The 13,444-nt window shown below is 44.6% G+C and overlaps 1 long non-coding RNA gene and 1 pseudogene across 2 annotated transcripts; both read left to right on the plus strand.

Moving 5' to 3' along the window:
- Positions 1–1,002: 1,002 nt before the first annotated feature.
- Positions 1,003–3,680, plus strand: LOC120695097 (annotated as a pseudogene).
- Positions 3,681–9,931: 6,251 nt separating this feature from the next.
- LOC120666817 lies at positions 9,932–13,330 on the plus strand. 2 transcript variants are annotated; one of them, XR_005671872.1, is made up of 4 exons: positions 9,932–10,615; positions 10,731–10,902; positions 11,034–13,179; positions 13,273–13,330. It is a non-coding gene; the product is annotated as an uncharacterized LOC120666817 (long non-coding RNA). The 2 variants fall into 2 exon arrangements; XR_005671871.1 differs by having other exon boundaries at positions 10,731–13,179.
- The last annotated feature ends 114 nt before the right edge of the window (positions 13,331–13,444 follow it).

A 13,444-nucleotide genomic window follows, 5' to 3' on the forward strand; every position in this document is an offset into this window, starting at 1 on the left:
GTTCTGAAACAATTTTTTTTGCTCGAACAATAACAATTATTTCAGTAATAAAAAATATTCTAAAACAAAAAATAGTTATTCAACATTGTCTGATAATTTGACCGAACATTTGCGCACCCCCACCCCTCCTCCCGCACCGCCCATGCCCGTGCCGTCTCAATGCAAATGCTCGTGCGGTCGTGCCTTCCCATCGCCGTCCATGGCAGCCTCTCCCGTTGGAACTTGTGCGCGGCAGCGGCAGTGGCCGCTCCTCACATGTTCATCCATGCATTAACCGTCTGTTTGCATGGTTGGAGTGCTGGGACCAACCCGGATGGGTTCGACCCATTTTTTTGTTGTTTGAATAGGGGTTGGGGGAGGGATGGAACCAACCCCAAGAGAATATACCTCCAAGATGCGGGTTGGGTTGGTCTGTCGAAATTTGGCGGACGGAGCCGCTCCGCTCGGGTTGGAAGCATCACGCACGAGTAAAGTCACCCTCAGCCTTATCCCGTCACGCTATCTCTCTCTCACCCTCCACTCTCGCTCGCACCAGTCGACCGCCGCCAGGACACGGCGGCTTCGCGCCCGCCCGCCGGCCCCGTACGCCGCCAGCCCCGGCCGCGGTCTCCTTTCCCGGCCACCCCGCCCGCGCTCCGCCCCTGCCTAGAAGGCGGTCTCCTGGCCGGCGGCCGCACCCGCCAGCCGGTCCCCTGCCCCGGCCGCCCCGCCAAGCCATCGGCCACAGGCTCCCGTCCTACCCTAGGCTCCCGTCCCGCGCCAGGCTCCCATCCCGCCAAGCCAGCGCGCCGCCCCACCGGTCCCCTCCCTCCACCGGTCCCCTCCATTATTCAAGGTAAATCCACTACTGTTTCATGTAGATCCATGCTGGATTGTTCATCCTTGTTCATGTGTCAAAGATGTTTGATGTAGATCCATGCTGGATATGTGTTAGTACATGGAAACCCTAGATGGTATTTTTGCTAGGTCTAAGTATTCACAATTTTAATCTGTGGTATGTAGATGGATAAGAGGACCAAGGTATTCATTTGTGCTGTTGCTTCATTTTGGTTCTTGTCGGTCATGGCAATTATTGGTCGGTCTAGGAAAAGAAAACGAGTTGCAAGAAGGGTTGGAATTACTTATGCCCCAATGTCTGAAAGGGATAGGAAGAGGATTGACTACCTGAATGATAAAAATTTGGAGGAATGACACAACTTGTGTAGACATGCTGAGAATGAACAAAGCACGTTTCTTTCGGTTTTGTCAGTTGTCTAGAGATCATGCTTTACTTGAAGATACCGTTCATATGTGTGTTGAGCAGCAAGTGGCAATATTTCTACATACTGTTGGACATAATGTTAGGAATAGAGTAATTGCAACCAATTTTGGTAGATCCGGAGAAACAGTATACTGTTGGACATAATGTTAGGAATAGAGTAATTGCAACCAATTTTGGTAGATCCGGAGAAACGGTCAATCGTTATTTTAACATAGTACTTCATGCTATTAGTGAGCTACGAGAGGATTATATTAGGCCCCCTTCATTGGACACTCCACCTCACATAGAAGGAAACCCAAGGTGGGATCCATATTTTAAGGTGAGCTATGAGCTGTACCTTATGTCATATTCTCAATTTATTTTTGAGAGAACCTATAATTGGCATAATCTTGATTTCTTTGAACATCATCTAGGATTGTATTGGAGCCATTGATGGTACACATGTACGAGCCACTGTTCCTAAGGAAATGCAGCATGCCTTTCGTGGTAGGAAGACCCACTGTACTCAAAATGTAATGGCAGCCGTAGATTTTGAAAAAAGGTTCACATATGTCTTGGCGGGATGGGAGGGGACAGCACATGATGCACTAGTTTTACGAGATGCTTTAGCACGTGAGAATGGCCTTCATGTGCCACAAGGTAACAGATTAATCATGTCCACTAATTTATTCATCAAAATTAATGGATCATTGAGATCTGACCAAATTGTCCATCATATGTTAGGCAAATACTACCTAGTTGATGCTGGATATGGAGCCAAACCAGGATTTTTACCCCCTTTTTGTGGTGTACACTACCACTTGAATGAATGGGGGAGTAATCCAGTGCAAAATGAGAAGGAATTGTTTAACCATAGGCACAATTAATTGAGAATCATCATAGAGCAAGCATTTGGAGCCCTAGAAAGGAGATTCAAACTTCTTGATGATGCCTCTCCTTTTTTTCCATTCCAAACTCAAGTAGACATTGTTGTTGCTTGTTGCATCATTCATAATTGGGTGATTGAAGATAGGAGGGATGAATTCAATGTACTAGATGACTCTAATGAGGAAGCAACAACATATGCTGGGACAGAAAGTGAGAATGCCATTATGGTCAGTTTTAGGCAAGGCTTGGCTGGCCAAATGTGGGCTGATCATCAAAATCGAGGAAACTAGTATTTGAGAATGTAATTCGTGTTGTATTTGATTTATAAGACCATTTTTGTAATTGATTTATAAGACCGTTTTTGTTCTAAGTCATGTGTGAGAACAATAATGCTTGCTGATTTGTTCTAAGTCGTGTTGTAATGCTTGCTGTGAGAACAATAATGCTTTCTGATTTATAAGATCAGTTTTATACCTTTCTGAAATTATGCCTTCATGTTGCCTGAAATTATAATTAGATGAAATATACTTTCTAATTACATTTTACTTGATCAATTTTGTAGGGAAATGGATCTAGCACTTTCGGGAGTTGCAGGGACTGGTTGACATGCTACTTGGACTTCGTCCTGGTTAGGCTTTATGCTCTCTTACCTTGCCAATCTAGTGGTTAATGGCACCAAGACTTCATCTACCTACAAGATGGTTCACTACAATGCTTGTGCAAAGGTTCTCCAAGAAAAGTATGGCATTGTGCGCACTGGTGACCAGATTAAGAATCATCTTAAGACATGGCAGAAGAAGTTTCATCGTATTTGTGACCTTCGAGGGTTGAGTGCTGCTAATTGGGATGAAGATACTTGCACTATTACTCTTGATGTTGAGCACTACAACAACCATGTTAACGTATGGATGTCGCCCACATTGCTCACATATTGGTTGCTGAATTGTACTCATGAAATCTAGGATTTGATGACATATTAGTTGCTGAATTGTAGGATCGCAAGGCGGATGCTGATTTTTCAAACAAGCCTCTTGAGCACTTTTGGGAGATGCACACAATATTTGGAAGTGCCATGGCTACAGGCAAGTTTGCAAAGGACTCAAGTGCACCTCTAGGTACAGAGGATGGAGGTTCAGAGGATTGGGAGACTGAGGAAACTGGAAAGGGTGATCGAGCTGCCATTGCCAATGAAGACAACAATGGGGCAATATCATCTGCAAGCAAGACCAGCAAGATTGTCAAGACCAACAACAGCAAGAAGACCAACAAGAGGTCGAGGACTGATTTTGATCCATTGGTTGCTGCAATTAATAGAGGAAGTAACAAGATAGCCAAGGAGATAAAGGAAGTGGTCAAATCAGACAATGATGTGCCCTCAAATTTGTTTGACAACTTGATGGCTCTGAATGGTAGTTTCAATGAGACTCACTTATCCTTCTATTATGCCCATTTGGTCTCCCAACCTCACATAGCTAGAGCTTTCAACAACTTGCCTTTTCACCATAAATTAAATTGGGTTGCAAAGCACATTGCTGACAACTACCCTGGATAGTAAGGGTAAGTTGTAATGGTAGGATTAATCTTTTGTTAGTACCACATACAACTATATATTTGTGGTCTAAGTAAGCTTGTTTGTTGCTATGTGGAAGCCTTGAACTTGCTATATATTGTGTAAGGCTTGAACTTGATGCATCGTGCAAGCATGAGACTTGGTAATGTGTGTAAGGCTTGACCTTGGTATTATGTATACTGTGGCCTAAGACTTGTATTTGGCTGTTAAGTTGTGATGTCTATCTATATATTGCTATAATATGTGTTGAAATGTTGCTGAAATACTTGAGAACATACATAGTTTGGCGGGGGAGGGGGGGGGGCTGGGGTAACATCACCATTTTAGTGGGAAGGTGATCAGATTAGTACCTCCATCCAAACAGGTGACGGGTTGGCTCTAACCCCTTGCAGTCCTCCAACCAAACAAAAAACTGGGACGACTCCACTATCGCAACCAAACATGATGAGGGTTGGAGCCACCCCCAAAATGAGGGTTGGAGCCAACCCAACCCACAGATCCCGCGACCAAATAGACGGTAAAGTGTCGAAAGAGCTGGTGGACGGAGGCCATCTTTTGCTGCGACTCTTGCTGGCCCGTCGCCGCATGGCCTCCTGGTCGAGCGGCCGTGAACCTGCCCAGCAGACCTTTCTTTATGCTCCTTCGTATTAGTCCCTCCATTCACTTTTGATAGTTATATTTTAAAAACTTAAATATTCAAAATGATAACTATATTTACTATTGTCTTGGGCTATGGCAATAAATAACACTAGTTACAAGAAGTTTCCAGTTAAAACATTAGAGGATAAAAAAAAGTCTGTTGCATTTATTAGATTGATAAGCATACTTATGGTGCTCTTGGTCATTGTGACATATGCAAATATATCAATCAAAACTGAATGAAGGGAGTATTGTGATATTGCACGCACTTTAATGGTTTAACGAAATGTCGCTTCAACCTTACTTCTATTTTTGGCCTTTTGCAATTGGGCTAGGACGTGCTTGCTGCACGGTGGTGTAATTAGATGCTGCGGCATTCTTGGAACAAACAAATTTTGTGATTTATTTTGTTGTTCGAACCATCTAAATTGTATGAATTTTGACGGTTAAAATAACAACCCTTCAAATATATAGACTATTGAAATATAACATATGGAATTGGAAAAGTGAACTTATAGTAGTGGGTCTAATTTGATGAGAGTTTGTACAAATATAGGCAGAGTCTTATGGAGCGGATAGACAAATAAATAAAGATATAGATAGCATGATTTGGTGAGTTTGCTAGAGATGATCTAAGGGAGCAAAGATGAAAACCGAACAAGCATTGAACTTGAGTGCCAAATAACTTTATGCCGCCTTTTTTCTTCTAACTTGCGTGCATTACAGATTTTTCTTTTTTGTTTGAAACTAACAGTAGAGCACTGGCAAGCATCACAAAATATCTATCACGTCAAATCGTTGCGAAAACAATCGAAAACTTTTTTCACTTAGATTGAGCCCACCGTATCTCTCATGGTGGACCCGTTTATCGGGGTTGAGGGGAATGGGAGGGAGAGTAGACTTATAAAAATTGCGAGTTGGAGGATGTTTTTGCTCAAAATCAATTGTTTTTCTCCCCCTCTGCGCACATACCCGCCTTATACCCGTATTTCGGACTGGTTGCCGCTTGGTGCTCGCCCACCTCTTCGCCCACCCCCGCGCCGTTCCGCTTGCACAGTCGCACCCGTGCGTCGTGCATGCTCGAGTGTCTGCTTGCCGAGGAGGTGGCTGCCGGCTTCAACGAGGACGGCACAACGCCGCAATAGGAGCCCGTGGTGAGGACTACCCGGCGGCGCAGCGGGAGCCCGCGACCTGGACCCTGGTCCGGCGCAATGGATCGGCCCGCACCCACCCCCGCACCTACGCCGTTCCGCTCGCACCCGTGCGTCGTGCGTGCTCGGGTGGAAGCTCGTTGAGGAAGTGGCTGCCGGCTCTGAAGAGGACGACCCAACGGCGCAGCAGGAGCCCGGGGGAGGACGGCCTCCACACGTGGCTTGCCACCGCGCGCTGCCTCTGCTCCAGTCGGCCCGCTCTGCCTCTGCGTGCTGCCGTCCCCCGCTCACCGCTCGCCGCCTCAGACAGGAGGAAGACGATGAGGCATGGGGTCGCGTTGATTTGGCAAATGAGAGATTGAAGATGATGATCGTGCTACTATTCAGGATGTGGAGCAAGAGATTCATGTTGGGGAGGACCAGATGGGGAGCCTCAGTGTTAAATTTCGAAAGACTTACCAACTGGATGTCAAGTTGTCAAATAATGAAACACGTGCGTACATAAATTTCACATGTTTACGGCTTTGGCATGTGACCCCTGTCCAGTGAGTAGGCTACCAGAATATTTAGCATGTTGAGTTTTGGAAGCAGTAACGTTGATAGTTCTGAGGTTTGGAGATTATTTTGGCAATCACTAACATTGCTATATTAAAAAGGTATGAATATCATGTCAGAATCGCAAACTTGACTGGGCCGTTCCATTTGATTTTGCATAACAATTGTATAATATAAATATGTACTATTTTTTTGCATTATGTTATTCGGCGGAGCTACTTGTTGATCTGCAACCATTGCGTGAGTAGAGGAACAAGAAAAGATCTACGTTGTCAATTGTCATGATAATCTAACATTACACCAAGTATTATCGATGAATGAAAAATTCAAAATGAAAAGGAACTAAAAATATAAGTTTATACAAATACTTCATCATCTAACAATATTTCTAAATTAAAATCCAAAATTTAAACACTCCGACACACATCGATGTATCACGACCGTCTTCGCTAGCACATGGGCCTTAAGTGGTTAAATTACGTATTTATTGTGTGTATATAATTACTATAAATAATATATTCTCTATTTAGCACCCAGGGTGCTGAATAAGTTATTCAACACGCTCCTCCAATCCCGAAATCGGAAAAATATGATCCCAAAACCAAAAAAAATCTTCTTTAAACCGGAAAAAGATAAGCATCCATTCCGCAACCGTAAAATTAAAAGGCTCAAACCGGAAATTATTCTGTGTGACCAGAAAATTTAACTCATCCATTCTGCAACCGAAAAATTAGGAGGTTCAAACCGAAAATTATTCTGTTTGACTGGAAAATTTAGCTGAGTTATGGCCATCCATTCTGCAACCGAAAAATAAAGCTCCTAAAGTCGACAGCCAAGTCCAAACAAACCTAAGAGAAATCAACGGAGGTATTAGAAGACATCAATAGGAACCTTGACAAATAATCATTCGTTTCCACCTTATTTTGTTTTTCTATTGCAAAAAAGTCAACGTTCTTCTACCCATGTTGTCAATTTGAATAACTTATTTAGCCTCAGTGTCATCCCACACCTAACGTGCTTGATATATTTATAATTTTCTTATTAGAAATTTTAATTTTCCGACCACGGTCGATACTCTTTCTGAGGCAAATGGATTTCTTATGTAGTCCAACATGCTTGATATATTCATAAATTTTTTGTTACAAATTTTGATTTTTTGGTTGCAATAACACATTTACAGTTATTGAATTTTTGTTTTCGTGTTTCAGCCTATTTCGGATAATTTTCCGGGCAAAACACAATTTTCCGGTTTGAGAAATACATTTTCTGGTTCCAGATCCCTGAATAGAGGTGTATCATGTTCTTTTTCGGTTAAGGTTAAAAGTTGCCGATTTCATGAATACTTTTTTTCGGTTTCGGATTGTTCTTTTCCGGTTGAGATAACAATTTTCCGGTTACAGAAATATCTTTTCCGGTTTCAAATCTCTATTCATGGGTTTTTTCGGTTGAACAAAGAATTTTCCAATTTGGGGATTCCATTTTCCGGTTTCAAATCTCTGTTCATGTTTTTTTCCGGTTGAACACAAAATTTTCCAGTTTCAAGATTCTATTTTCCGGTTTCAAATCCCTGTTTATGGGTTTTTCCGATTGAACAAAAAAATTTCTGGTTTCTGGTAGGGGGCTAGCGTGGGGGGGGGGGGGGCGCTGGATAACAATCCAGCACCCAACGCTCTAAATAGCACCCCCTCTATAAATAATATAAATTTTTCTTATAAAGATCTTAAGACACATGCGTGACTCATGTACACTTAGGCCGTGTGGCATGTGCGTGCCGTACATGCATCTAGTGACTAATAAGGGTGTTTTGCTTTAAAATACATTTGAAAAATATCCTTGGACTTGGGATCCTTTTGCAATTTAAAAAAAAGATAGAAAACACTCGGTGCCATCATGAATATGAATATAGGTAACATCAATTTGCAAAGGAAATGGCTCTATTTGGTACTTCTCTCGAATGGGTTAGAACACACTTTGACCGCTAATTAGAGGTATTAAATAAAGGTAGTTTACAAAACCAACTCCAAAACCCTGCGCTTGGAAACCTGAAAAATCTAATGAGACCTTTGACCACGTGATTAGAGGATTGTTATTGTAGCTAATCATTGATTAATTGCTGTCATTAAAAAGTTACACTCATCTCTGAAAAAGTTTTGCAAATAGATTTTATTTAGTACTTCATACATGCGAAATTTCTTTTCTCAAAAATAGTGTTATACTCCCACCGTTCCAAAATGTAGATCGTTTTGACTTTTCTAGATTCATATATTTTGCTATGTATTTAGACATATGTTATATCTAGATGCTTAGCAAACACTATCTCTACTACTAAAAAGAGGCTAAGGGTGACATTCTTTTCAGTCGTCTTTCGTCCCGTGGTCTATCGTGGTCTATTGTTGTCCGACCTCGCGGCACTCTTGTCCTTCGTCGTCCGGCGTCGAGCCAATTCGGGGTTTTTACATTTTTACCATTATAACGAATGACGCTCATCAGATTATCACTCTTAGAATGACATCTATAACTATACCAGCGGTGAGAAGTTTCACTTACATTTTTACCACATTTGCTGATGTGGCACGCCACGCCAGCCTCAAATGCTGGCGTCCGGTCAGCAGGCTCAGTGAAATGTCCTTTCTGTCCCTGATATGCTCCCCTCTCTCCCTCACTCCGACAGCTAGGTCCCGCAGCTCATCTCACTTCCATGTGGGCCCCACGCTTCAGCACCATCTCCTACCTCTAGCACCAAAGCTTTTTCCCACGGCGCGCACCCCCGTCAAGCCTCAGCTGCGGCCCCTCGCGCGCTCGCCGCCAGCCCACGGCCACGGCCACCGCCGCCACCGCGAACCAGTTCACCGGGGCGCAGCCAAGCCGCGCTGAGCGGCACGCGAGCACGACCTCCTTGACCGCCGCCAGGGCAGGGTCTTAGCGCGCGACGCCGACGCGGTGACGCGGTTACTTGCTGCTCGTACGGAGCACGGGCTTGCCGGTGCACTCATTTGCGGCGAGCGGGAGCTCGAGTTCTCTAGGAAGCCTTCTTCCCGGTCGTTGCTACCGCCGGTGAGCACAATCGCTCTTGGAATTTCATGATTGAGGATTCCGCTCCCCTCTGAGCACATCTGGGTGCAGATCTTGCTTCTCGTGATGACCAATTCCTTTGCAATCGAGACATCGCCGGAGGACATTGCTTACTCTGAAGAATGGGATCCACTGAGCATCGGTTGAGCTAGAGGGGGAGGAATGCGCACTTGCTAAGGGAATGAGGAAGAATTTGGGGCTCAGCTCCGGCCCTGCGCGGACGTTTGGTGACCTCCGGTGGCTGCTCCCCTTCCTCGCGAGCCTGCTCGTCACGGACACGCTCTTGCTCGCAACCGCCTGCGAGCTCTTCTCGCCGCCCTACCCCGCTCGGCCCCGGCGGCGTGGGTGGCCGTGGCCGTGGACTGCCGGCGAGGCGTGAAGGTCCGCGGCCGAGACCCGACGATGGTGCGCGCCACGGGCAAAATGCCATAACAAGGCCAGCCCCGTCCGTGCGACTACGGCAGTGGCTTTGGTGCTGGAGGTAGGAGATAGAGCTGACATGTGGGGTCCACGTGGAAGTGAGATAAGCTGTGGAACCCAGCTATCGGAGAGGGAGAGAGGAACAGGTCAGGGGCAAAGGACATTTCATCCAAGCCTGCTGACCGGGCGCTAGCGCATGGGGCTGGCGTGGCGTGCCACATCAGCAAATGTGGTAAAAATATAAGTCAAACTACTCTCCACTGATATAGTTGTAAGTGTCATTCTAAGAGTGATAATCTGATTAGCGTCATCCGTAATAATGATAAAAATGTAAAAACCCCGGCCAATTCCCATCGTCCGATGCTTCGCGCACGCCCCCCACAGGGCCGCGTCCGTCGCCGGTAATCCCATGCCCTTCCCCCATCCCCCATTCCATCGCGAGCCAGACGTGCGACTCAATCGCTAGCCCATCGCGCCGCCGCTCCGTCCCTCGAGGATCCGCCCGCCATCGCGCGCGTCCTCCACCTCCGCCCGCCCGCTCGCCCGCCGCAGCGTGTGTCCTCCTCCGCTCGGGCGTTTCCTTCCACGGCGTCGCCGCTGCTCCGCATGGGCTCGCTTCTTCCCTAGCGTCGTCGATCCAAGCGGTCCCCGCTGCGCTGCATCGGCCATCGCCACGCCACACCACGGGCCGTTGCGCACTTCCCGTCGTCTCCGTCCATCCTCCCCAACCTCACGTCGTGGGACGTCGTGGACCCTTGCGCCGTCGCGGGCCGTCACGCCGCGCCACCTTGCCGTCGCGGGCCGTCACGCCGCGCCGCCTTGCCTTCGCTGGCCCTCGCGCCGTCCCGCAGTTCCCGTCATCTCCGTCCGTCCTCCCCCGCCACATGTCGCAGACCCTCGCGCCGTTGCGGGCCGTCGCGCCGCCACGCCGCGCCATCGCGGGCCCTTGCGCCCCTGCCTCCTCCGCCCGCGCCATAGGGGCTGCACCCACTCCCAAGCATCAACCTTTGGGAATTGTGTTGCCTCTTCCTCAAGGACAAAGCTTGGGCATCGACAAGTGCGCCCGACCTCTGCTTCCTGGTAATTGCATCTGCAGCTCAAGTGCTCAACCCTACCCTATTTGTGCCGGCTGTTTCTTTCGTGAATGCATGGAGATGTTTTGATTTGAGCCTATTTGATTTGGTGGTGCTTGCAGTTCTACCTTGCCTCAATCACTCCAAGTGTTGCGCCAAGAGAATTTGTCCGGGCGAGTACCTGGGGTTGCTTGATTTGAATTGTTTTGAGGTGGAAGTTATCAGTGGTGGTGTATCATTTTCATGTGCAAAGCTGATTAACGGTGATTCCTTGTGGAGAATCAGATGATTCAGGTGGTACATTTTCATTTGACAGTCTCGGTACTACCTGATTTGTTTGGTAGTTTGTACGATCTGTTTGGTTATTTTCTTGAAATTTTGACATGTTTGTATTAATCACGGTTAGTGCTACATCTTGAATATAGTGCTGGGTAAAGTAAGGTGGAAGCTCCGACAGGTACTGGTAGTCCTGATCTGCTATGAGGCACACATGAAGCACCGCATCCTTGCTGGCCTAGAACACCACCGCCATGCATGCTCTGGCCGAACTTCCCATCGCTGCCAACTGCATCTGCATCCTGCTTCTGGTGAGCACACGCTTACGTTCCCCTTTTCACTGCTCTGATCTGTTAGAGTATGTTAATTGCCCTGGTTAGGTTAAGGTATCAATTGCCATATAATTTGAAGTAGCCAACCATGTCATCTTTATCTCGTGAGTGTCTCTGCTGATATACTCATATCTGGTAACTGATATGCAATGTGAACTATGAGGTTGGTTTTTATTTTCAAGTAGTGATTGTAATGCATATATTCCTTTGAAATCACGTGCACTTTACAGAATGCAGTTGTGATATGAATGGCAAATACCAGTGATCTAAATGACAGTTTACCAATGCAGTAAGTCGAGGCCTAACAAAACAAGATAATTTTTTTTAGAGTAGAACTCTTATGGTGCTAAGCATCTTAAGGTGCTAAGCATCTCTAATTGCAGCCAAATTGGCCTACAAAACTGAAAAGGAAAGGCTGCAAAGTTCCTATTGATAGGATAATGTGCCTTTTATTTAACTGTCACATCATCTAGGTTTCCAAGTTGAGTTTTGCAGTAAATACATTGTCATGCTTAGATCCTTGCTTATTCTTGAATGTTGTGAAACAATTGGTGCTTAATGTTTGGTCCAATATTTTGAAAAAAATGGTGCTTGATGTCTGATACAATTTTTTATCACCTAGATCTTGATGTCTGCAGATGTGACACCTCCTCATATCTATAAACGTTGACAAGGACATTAAGTTTTTGTTACAGCTGCGTGTAATTTTCAGTATTTGTTCCATTCAGTGCATTCTACTTCCAGTAGTTGTAATCCACTTTCAGTATTTTGATCCATGAAAATATCCATGGTATTTTTATGGAGTCAGGTGCCAGTTTCTTTTCTAACTTCACTTGGCATTGCTTCACGTTTCTTCATATTGAACTGTAGAGCTTTATCTGCATCTCACATTTTCTGGAAAATGTTTATGGAACCCACTTTACACATGATGGTTCCTATTCTAAACGAATATAGTTAAGCTTAGGTGACAATTTGTTTATGTAATTGAGGAAGATGAGTCTTAACCCAAAATGATTACCCAATATTTAGTTTAACAAACACATGATCTGATTAGCTAAGGTTACCTGAATTTGATCAAATTGAGATGTATGCCCTATACTGCAAGGCATTATGATCAGATTGGATTATCATTCTTTGATGAGCATGCTCTGGAGGCCTGGACTACAGTGAATAATGTACGTTAGAGTACATTAAATTTGTTTCTCTGAATGGCTGCAATATTTTGATATTCCTATGTAAGCACATTATTTTGTTGGATTCTCTAAATTACATGGACAATCTACTGCTGTCATCAGCCATACGTACTATTTAACTTTAACTGACAAATATTTTTGAGTACCTATGTGTTAATCCAGTGTTTGATTTTTTATGTATTGTTAACCAGATAATATACGTTGCTTTTTTGTGCAGACTGCATTCCAGTGTCAAACATTACTCGTAACCATTTTCCAATATATAAGTAGTCCAAATTATGTGTACGAAGTATGAGACTTTGGTGACTTCCGTTTTAAGTGTTGAAACAACGTACATAGTGTATATGATGCTCAGAAAATAGAATAAATTTGAGTAATGCTTGCACTTCAGTGCACTGGAAAAATGATGAGTTCAGTATAATTTTTACTCTTATCATTTTTACTTTCAGTCTAGCTTTTCATGGTTGTAGTACTATTCTATCGTGGTAGTGTCCTATGCATTTTATATTTTAGACAATTCCTTTTTATACTAAGATGCAGATCAAATAATTGGAAGGCAATGCTGAAGGCTGAATTTCAGTGAAGTGGTCTATGGTCTATTGCTTAATTGCTGATTGTATTCAGTGTCAACAAACCAGCTAATATGACTGGTTTGATTAGTTAATGTTCAATTACCAGGTTAGCATATTCGAGGACAGATTGTATGGATCTGACAAAAAAGAACAGTGATCACATTCCATTTGGAGACCTTCATAACACCACCAATGGAGGTAACTAATGAAGTTCGCTTCAACTTGCATCCTTGTGAAATATATAATTGGTCGCTCTAAATAGATTTATATACGAAAGTCCTGTTATTGCAGTTACCAGTCAAAATGAATAGTTCACTGCCACAAGCTGCGCTTCGCTGAATTGCACTACTGTAAGGATCGATGGACCAAGAGGGGGGGGGGTGAATTGGGCCTTTTTCAAAATTCTAAAGCAATAAAACAACCTTAACCTATGCAAGGCTAGTAAGGCTCAATTCACCAACCG

Source organism: Panicum virgatum, chromosome 2K (genome assembly GCF_016808335.1).
Source record: "Panicum virgatum strain AP13 chromosome 2K, P.virgatum_v5, whole genome shotgun sequence".
NCBI classification, from domain to species: Eukaryota; Viridiplantae; Streptophyta; class Magnoliopsida; order Poales; family Poaceae; genus Panicum; species Panicum virgatum.